A 10006-nucleotide genomic window follows, 5' to 3' on the forward strand; every position below is an offset into this window, starting at 1 on the left:
CAGATGAAGAAACTGAGGCTTAAAATAAGTTGTCTAAAGTCACATAGCTTATAAACGGAAGAGAGGGAACCTAATGCCGTCTATTTGACACCAAAGTGCAAATGCCAACCTATATTCACTGTATTTTTTTCCATTCATTTTATGCTTGTGAAATTCTGACTGTTCAGGATGTATTGGAACTTTTGCTTCTACAGTTTAAGTATTATCATGATTATTATTATATTTAGGTGTTTTTACAGGGTGTTTATGATGTGTCCTGAAATGAAAGATTTTACCTATTTCAATGCCGAGCACTCGGAGAAGGCAATAGCAACCCACTCCAGTACTCTTGCCTGGAAGATCCCAGGGACGGAGGAGCCTCGTGGGCTGCGGTCTATGGGGTCTCACGGAGTCGGACTCGACTGAAGTGACTTAGCAGCAGCAGCAGCATGCCGAGCACTCAGCCACCTTCATAAAGATGGGTAGAAAACTATTACCTGGCCAGTTCCAAAATGTCTTTCTGCTTCAGTTCTGAGGAGTCTCTTTGAAGAGTAAGATATACACCTGATAAGTGATAACGACAGCTTTTCATTGTGTAGTTGGATACATAATTGAACCGTCTGCTTCAACTTTTAAAAGTCCTTTCTATCCGTCTCTGTTGCGTGGTGTCTGAATGTCCAGAAGAGGGCGATGTTTTACTACAAACTTACAGTGAAGAGTTCACTTGCTTTGGATAAGGTCTACATTTAAAAACAATTTCTTAAGGTAGCCTTGAGGTACCATTTGCTTAAGTGGTTTAGGGCAAAAATGTTTCTTCTGATTTATGGCAAAAATGTTTCTTCATATATAACATATTATGTGGAGAAGAGAAAATTTTCCACCTCATTTTTATATAAATTGTTCTTTCAACTGGAAATTGAACATTCTTTTGAAATACAGATTGTAATGGAACATTCCAGGCCCAGTCCATATTTAAATTATAGATAATCCAGAGAAAGAAATCCAAAAGGAGAAGGGGACAGCAGAGAATGAGATGGTTAAATAGCTTCACGGACTCAATGGACATGAAGTTGAGCAGACTCCAGGAGATGATAGAGGACAGGGAAGCCTGGCATGCTGCAGTCCCTGGGGTTGCAAAGAGTCTGACACGGCTTCGAGACTGAACAACAACAATCCAGGGAAAAGAACGTGAGCTGTGGTGTCAGACAAACCTGTTTGAACGCTGACTTTACTATTAACACTTTCTGGTGTTGTAACTTCAGACAAGTTACTTGTTCCTAGAGGCCTCAATTTCCTTGCCTGTGAAATGTGAACAGTGGTAAGCACATGACAGAGATGTTGTGAGGATGAAATGTGCCTAGTTAATACAGATACACAATAAATGACAGTGTCTTGTTCAATAGAAATAGAGGTGCCTGATAGAATACAGGAAGCCCCAGTAATTTGAATTTTGGATAAGCAACAAATCACTTTTTAGTATAAGTATGCTTCATGCAATATTTGGGAGCTACCTCGAGCTACTGCATAAAATGTGCTAGAAGATATTGGTTATCTGAAATTCAAATTTAATGGGGTGTTCTGTGTTTTTATTTGTTAAATTTGGCAATCAGAAACAGAAAACTCTGGCACAAAGGGGCAAAAAATTAAATAAAAATGGCTAGAGACTTTTTCTAAGACTTTTAGAACTCTATTAGTAAGTGACTTGACATTTCTAGTATCTAGGAAAATTAATATAGGCAATAATCTAAATTTTTGAATAAGCAGCCAATCTGAGCAAAGTTTTATGACTTTTTTTTTTAAGATGAGACTTGGTCATTTCCATTCTCCATTGCATTAAGTACAGTGCTTGGCACATCCTACACAATCAATAAATCTTGTCGAGTAAAATGTTTTGAAATATAAAAAAAGTTAGACTTTAAAAAAAGCATGAAGCCAGAGATAAAGCTAGTAACGTGGTCTAATAGCTGTGTTTCTACCTCCTCCCCTTTCTTTTCTTCTTCCTGCTTTCAGTGAAAGAAGTCAGCCCCCTCCTTTCTTCTCTGAGTGAGGAAAGGGAGTTTGACCATGTAAGGATAGGTTTGGGGAATGAAGGAAGGGAAACAGGAATAAAAGGAAGTCTATTCCTCACTGTCCTCTGTTTTCTCTTTGGTAGGTAAGAAGTCTGCTGCAGAAGAAGGAAGGCAAAGGCCTGGGGACTGCAGGAAGTGCATGTCCAGAACCAGGACCGCCCCCTCCCCACCCCCGCTCAGGGAGGAGGAGGATAGCCATGGGTGCCAAGGTGAGCTGACTCCGTGGGGGCAGCAGTGAGCTCTCAGAGGGGCGGGAAGCACCCACAGTCTCCCTGCTCTGTCCACTCTGCTTCTCCCGGCTTCCCCTAGAAATCTGGCCCAGGCTGAGCCCAGAGCAGCACCAAGCAGGCAGTAGCTGCAGGTCCAGCCACGCTGCCTGCTGTTGGCCTCTGGTGTGGGCCCTCACACCCCAAGGGGCTTTCCAGGAGTCTCTAGTGGTGAAGAATCCACCTGCCAATGCAAGAGACGAAAGAGACGCAGTTTCGAGCCTTGGGCAGGGAAGATCTAGAGGAGGGCTTGGCCACCCACTCCAGTATTCTTGCCTGAAGAATCCCCATGGACTGAGGAGCCTGGCCAGCTATGGTCCATAGGGCACGACTGAAGTGCAGTCACACCCCAGGCAGAGCTGTGTCAGCTCCCAGTGGGTACCACTATCTGATAGATCGGCCTATGGAGGGCATCGTGACTAAACAACTAGAAAATGTAAATGATGACTCTTGTCAAAGGGAAGTCACCTGAAATGACAAACATGGCTGCTACTGGGGCCTAAAAATAGAAATGGTGAACAAAGATCTTTGTCACACGGCAACAAAATTTGTGAACTGATTTTCTAATAAGGAGAAAACAGTTGAACAACTAGTGATATAATATTTATGTCAATATAATGCAACCAAGTAAGTTTTTTTGGAGAATTTTTAATGATTTGGGGCAATACTCATGACACTGTGTTAATTACTTTTTTAGGCAGGGTACAAAACAAGATAAGAAGGACAATTCCAAATTTGTTAAAAAGCAGAATAGAGCAGAAAAACAGAATTAAAGAGACTCCAAAAAAAAATTTTTTTTTTATCATATGTTGTACAATTCTCAGATTTCCTATATTGGATACTATTACTCTTACAATGATGACAAAAAGATGGTCGAACTCATTGAGGCTAATGATTTTTAACCCACCCGTGTCACATAAAAGATACACTATCTAGCTCATGGCTTTTGGGTGGGAGGAAAAGGACTTTGGGCAAGTCTCTTGAGAACTCTGACCCTTGGTCTTTGCATCCTTAGAATGGAAATAATTGAATGGGGTGGGGGTTGGGTGAGCCTTCTTGCAGTTACTATGATGATTGAATGAGATAATGTGTGTAAAACTTTGCTTAGCCCAGTGCTTGATGAAGAGGAAGCAGTCCATCAACTATAAAAATTATTATTAGGTGGCAGAATAGACGAGTAGTTACCTAATTCTAGCCCTGACTTTTTAAAGCTTTCTTTCTCCTTTCTTTCTTTCCTTGCTTCCCCTTTTCCTTCCTTCCTTCTTTCTTTCTCTCCTTCCTTCCTTCCTTTAGGAAATAATAGTTGATATTGACAATCTCATAAGATTTGATTTTGCTTCGTGTTTCACCCCATGTCAAAAATTTGGAGCAAGAAAATGGACCCCAGACAATACCGAGAAATGGGTTCCCACTGATAAAAAGACAAAGGAAGAAAAATGTGATTCTTTGTGAGTGGGAGGAAAAGACGCCCACTTGGCTGTCAGGGACACAGAGCTTCTGCGCCTGTGTCTATGCACTAGGGAGGGATGGGCCAGCACGTGGTCTTCGGGTTCTGGTTCTTCACGGAGAGGCCCAAGGAAGAGCACAGGTGCCAGGCGCAGGCAGGAGTGAGGATCTCTTGGTTGGGCCATCCGACTCAACCCTTGCCAGAGAAAAGGAAATGAATGTGAGCCACAACATCAGGGATTTAGGTAAATGCTTCATTGAAACTTTTAAACTGTGTTTGAGGCAGACAGAAACTCCAGACATAAAAATAGCATCCGCAGAAACCCTTCTGAATGAAACTAGAAATGAAGAGCCCCTAAGAATATCTATGCAAAAACCATGCATAGGCCTTCCTGGTAGCTCAGACAGTAAAGAATCCGCCTGCAACGTGGGATCGACCTGGGTTCGATCCCCAGGTTGGGAAGATCCCCTGGAGGAGGGCCTGGCAACCCACTCGAGTATTCTTGCCTGGAGAATCCCCATGGACAGAGGAGCCTGACAGGCTACAGACTATGAGGTTCCAGAGTCAGACGCAACTGAATGACTAAGCATAGCCCAAGAATATCTATGCAAAGGCCACCTGAACAAGTTCTGACCATGGCTGGGTTTACCAAGTGTGCTTAACCCTCCTGTTGCCTCATAGTTCCCGCCCATATGGCCCAAAGCTCATCTTTTTGGCCACACTCCATGACTTGTGGGATCTTAGTTCCCTGTGTGTGTGTGTTAGTTGCTCAGTCCTGTCCAACTCTGTGCGACCCCATGGACTGTAGTCCACCAGGCTCCTCTGTCCATGGGATTCTCCAGGCAAGAATACTGGAGTGGGTTGCCATTCCCTTCTCCAGGAGATCTTCCCAACCCTGGGATCGAACCCAGGTCTCCCTCATTGCAGGAAGATTCCTCACTGTCTTATCCACCAGGGAAGCTGCAAAGGCATATTAGTATACACCAAATACGTCTCCTGAATCATCTGACTCATTGCCAAAAAATACTTAGTTAATAGTGATTCAAGTCCAATCCTAATTCAGGGAGAAAGGAAAAAGAAGCAAATGATTAAAAATCTTGGGATAAATAATATATGAATATTTGCCTTGTATAGATGGAGATTTAATTGACTATTTTCTTCACCAATATTAGTTCCCTGACCAGGAATTAAACTCAGATCCTGGGCAATGAAAGCATGAAATTCTAACCACTGGACCACCAGGGAATTCCTGCCTCAAGGCTCTAGAAACTCTTTCTCCTACATTCCCCATTAAGGGAAATCCCTCGAAAATTTTATGAAAAGCAGGGTTTGGAGTGGCTCAAAATATAAACAAACAATCCTGAATGTTTTAAAAGTCTAGAATCAAGGTTAAAGACTGTTTTATTGTTTTTTAAATAGAGTAAGTCTGAGCCAGCCCCAGGCTGACTTATCATCCCTAACCAGCCTTGTGAGCTAGGTGCTCCAGTTATTTCTGTTTTGCAAATGGAAACTCCAGCTCCCTGAGATAGTTTCGTTCATTCCATTGTCTCAATACCTACAGCACTCACTGTCATTTATTAAGTGCTCAGCAAGTAGTTGTTGAATCAATGAGCAAAATAAGCAATGTACATAGGCCACCCAGCTGGTAAGAAGTGGAGCTGGGAGAGACGGGTCACACCCAGGCTGGCCTAAATCCAGAGACTGAGTTCTTGGCTTCTGCCTCTGTTTACCTCTTTTCCACGACTGCTTAAGTCTGGAGAAGACATGGGCCTGCAGGTGAAAACATTTCCCTGTATGATAGAGCTTCCCAGGTGGTGCTAGCAGTAAAGAACCCTCCTGCCAACACAGGAGACATAAGAGACATGGATTCAGTCCCTGGGTGGGGAAGATCCCCTGGAGGAGGGCGTGGCAGCCTACTCCAGTACTCTTGCCTGAAGAATCCCCATGGACAGAGGAATGTGGCGGGCTATATAGTCCATGGGGTCGCAAAGAGACACAACTGAAGCGACTTAGCATGCATACAGGTATGTGTGATGTTCAGAGCTGTCACGTCCTTGGGAACAACTGAACATACAGTGATGATATTTCTAGGGTCCGTGTTTAGCCATTAAAAAATGATCCAGGGCACCTCTAGTTTGGGAATATGCTTACATATCAGCTGTGAAAGCTGAAGGCTTCAGCATAATATAGAAGGCTTTCTCCAGGCTTTCTGTAATACAGTGATAAATTATAGGCTACTTATCAAAAATCTCTAGCTACAGGCAAATGTATTTCTAGGATCACTTAGCAATTGCTTGAGAGCTTTAAAAGTCTCTTGAAGACAGGCAGTTGAAGAAGTTTCCCTAAAGAAATTATCAAGATTAGGGCTTGGAACGTAAATGCAATTCCTGTACCTTTTAGGCTCTACCTATTTGAAGGCGAATAGATCAAGTTTGCATTTCTCTGTGTGATTAACATCAAGCGCCCTATTGGTTGAAAAGGTTCATTATCTGGAGAAGAATTTAAAAGGCAGGATGGACAACTTCAATTTAGATAATTGTTGGATGTGATGGAGTGCTCTTCAAATGGGTGTGCGTGAGGCGGGGGGGGGTGGGAGGACCACCATCTGCTAAGTGATTGAAAGGCTCTCAGAACCCACAGGCAGCAAAGACCTAAATGAAGGGATCTTGACAGATGGGATCAGAAGCCTTGAGCTTCAGCTCTGGCTCCATCATTTATAGCTGGGTGGCTTTAGACAAAATTACTTAGTGTCTCCGAGGTCAGTTTTGTCATCTGTTTACAAAGTTTCAACGGCCGCACCTAATTTTTAGGTTTTTGTAAGGATCCAGTGAGATGGCTGAAAATGCCTTGTAAATGCTCCGTGTAAGGCTTGGAACCATCATCACTATGATGGTGTGACAATCATTACTAAGCAAGATTTAAGAGAATTTCAAACGAACAAGACATTGTATTTCTACCTAGTTTTATAGAACTTGAAGTTAGTACAATCTTGAGGGTCTCTTTAAGGAAAAAAAATCACTAAATTATAAATTGAATACATTCCCTTGGAAAGGAATTTGTTGGCTTCAGAGTAAACGTGTCTCTGCTGCCACAAGCAGGGGTGTCATAGTTATCAGGAGCGTGTACTCAGGCAGGCACACGACATGGGTTTGAATCCTTGTTTGGCTGTGTGACCTTGGGCAAGTTGCTAAACCTCTCTGTTAAAAGAGTTGTTTTGAGGATTAAATAACACTAAATGCATAGCAGTACCTGCACATAGTAAGAAATTTATGTATTTATCATTTTTTTTCACCTCCTTTCAAGGATCTTTTCACCTGAAAAAAAATGCAACATAACAAGTGCAAATATTACTTGAGATGGAGTGTGGTGAGTTCTGTAAGGGAATATAAACCATGAGTTCATATCTACTTGGGGTTGTGGGGAAAGGCTTCATAAAGGACAAATCGGGAAGGCTGGAAAAGGCAACGCATTCCAGGCAGCGGAAATAGCCCATGGTCAGGCTTGGAGGTGAGACTTGGTTGGACATATTTGGGAGCAACAAAGGTCTGTGTTTCTAGTCTAGAGGGGAAACAGGAGATGAACCTGGAAAGGGGCTGGGGCCACAGGATGGGAGGTCTTGGGTGCCCAGATGAGGAGTGGCAGGCAGTGAAGAGGGGTTTAGAGCATGTGGGTTTGAGAAAGGTTAACCCAACAGCATTCGACAGGAGGGATGGAGTGGCTTTAGTGCCAGCTAAACATCCGGCCAATAGGTCATGACAGCGACTGGAGTCTGCATTTACAGTCCAGTTTGAAATATGCCCCTGACAATATTGGGAAGGACCATTAATTCTTCATAGTCTAAAGAGAGAACTCCTCGTTTGTGGCTTTTGCATTTTTCCTGTTCATATGAGCTGAGTTTCCCGTTCCATTCCATCAACATGAAAGGAGGAGGGGTTCCTGCCTGCAAGAGGATGGAATGGTCACCCTTCCCAGTGCAGGGCCGTGCCCTCAGAGGCTCTGACTGGAAGGCTTCTCTGGCATGGACAGAGCCTGTCTCCCAATGGAAACCTCTCCCACTCCCTCTCATTAGGACCGCGTTTCCTTCAGAACTGATGTGCTCCCGTGCAGTGGCCTGGATTTAGTTTTCCCCCCAGGCATTGGGGCTACTGGCCACAGCACACTGCACACCCTAAACTGGTGTGCGCAGCAGCCCAGCCACTCGGTCAGGGCCTAATCACAGAGGGCGTTTGGAAGGCCACTTCCAGGTGTTTCCACACCCCAGGGCAAGGTCATTGGGATGTGTCCCCTGGGGATTCTGCCTCCCTGGCCTCAGTTGGCCCAGGGGTGGGCCTCTGACATCCGCCAAGACAATCAGCAACCTTCCCTGGAATATATAGAATCCAAAACTAAGGAGAGGATCAGCCTCTTCTGGTGGGAGCGATGGGATTTGAATCCTGGGAGCATCAGGCAGCCAGGATCCCAGGATATGGAGGAGACAGTCTATAGGGGAGAGAAGAATGCTCCCTGGGAGAAAATGAGGTCCTGGTTGAACTTGAATCCCTTTTCCAACTTTCCCGGAGGATGAACTCCACCCTTATTCTACTCTAAGTTAAATGTGATGCCTTTCAGAAAGTTCCTTCGTCTTTTTCCTAAACTATTTTGAATTAGATTTCTTTCACTTTTGATCAAAGAGTCCAGATACATAAACCCGTGCTCTCACACTGGTGCTCATCAATGTGAGCTTACTCTATTTCCCTTCTTCTCAATGGCCTAAGGGTTGAACAGATAACATCATTATTGCTGAAGAGAGAACTGTGTATTAACCCTTAATAACCAGTCAGCACTAACATACTGCTTTTCAGGTTTCAAAATAATTTTTCCATCAGTATTTTACTTGAACCCCATAACATATGCAGAAAGTCAGGGCACACTTGTCTTCCTCATTTTACAGAAAATTTAGGCCGGATCAATTAATTGACTTTCCCTAGTTCCCTCAGTTATTTTCTGCCAGAACCTGAATTTCAACTTGTATTTTTTTTCTTCCAAATCCTGTACACTTTTCCAAATAACTTCCTGCCTTAGAAAGTGATCCAATGCTTAGACTTTGGAATATTGATACAGGCCACTGAGGAAGAGAGTGTAGTCCAAGGGAACCTCATGGGATTCTTAGAACTCTCAGATGACGCAGCTCTCTGTTCTGCCTGCAAGGAAGACTGTGGTGCTATTGATTCAGTTGATGGGACCAAAGGAAATGACACAGGGCCACTACTAGGGTGAGGCAAGTCAGGTGCCAAAAGAAACAATTTAAGGAGATGACTGCTCTCAGGGTCATGCAAAGGTTTGACCTCCTGTAACATCATTAAGGTCATAGCTGCAAAATTCAGACTACAGAGATATGTGAGACACCACCTGAAATTTAAAAAAAAAAAAAAAACAGGTGCATGTGGGGCTCGGGGGCCCGGGGCTGGTGCACAGGCGGGGGGCGCGTCCCAGGAAAGACCAAGGCGTTGCTCAGCTGCGGTACCGCCTTCTGGGTTGTCTTTTTGGAAAAACCCAAATACCACTGCCCTGCCTGCCACGTGCCCTACTGCTCCTTGCCCTGCTTCCGGAAGCACAAAGAGCAGCGCAAGCCTGCAACTGGTCCTGTCAAGAAAAAAATAAGATCAGCTCTTACTGCAAAAACTAAAAAGCCTGTGGAAAACGAAGATGATGATGACGACTCTGGCTGATTTTCTCAATAGTGATGAGGAAGAGGACCGAGTGTCTTTGCAGGATTTAAAGAATTTAGCACTGAGGAGCTTACTGCTCAACCCGTACCTCAGACAGCTGATGGTCGACCTCGATCAGGCAGACGACAAGGCCAAGCTTATGAGAGCCTGGACTCAGGAGCCCTTGTTTGTGGAGTTTGCTGCCTGCTGCTGAGTATCGAGTATCATGGAGCCGTCTCAGAACAAGGGTCCTTAAGGTGGATTACTGTGTTGCCTGCTCCTGCTGGGAGGCCATCACGTGGGGGGCCCTGCCCAGGGGTGGCCCTGCCAGGACTCAGCGGCTGAGGTCAGGTGGGCCCCCCAGACCCCCTCCAGCGCTGCAGGCTGGGGCGCAGGCAGGTGGAGGTACTCATGGTGGCAGACCCATATGGAGAGAGAACTCGATGTTCAAATGGTGGTTTTTAAGTGTTTTATTTTTGATACAATTAAGACAAATATTTACTGAGAGTCCACACCCATTTGAGCAAAAACTTGTTCAGTGTTTCTAAATAAAAATAA

At 44.3% G+C, this 10006-nt stretch overlaps 1 pseudogene; it reads left to right on the plus strand.

The window, feature by feature from the left end:
• The first annotated feature begins 9181 nt into the window (after nucleotides 1-9181).
• On the plus strand, nucleotides 9182-9704 carry LOC106990487 (zinc finger HIT domain-containing protein 3-like; annotated as a pseudogene).
• The last annotated feature ends 302 nt before the right edge of the window (nucleotides 9705-10006 follow it).

This window comes from Ovis aries, chromosome 15, assembly GCF_016772045.2.
Source record: "Ovis aries strain OAR_USU_Benz2616 breed Rambouillet chromosome 15, ARS-UI_Ramb_v3.0, whole genome shotgun sequence".
Taxonomy (NCBI): Eukaryota; Metazoa; Chordata; class Mammalia; order Artiodactyla; family Bovidae; genus Ovis; species Ovis aries.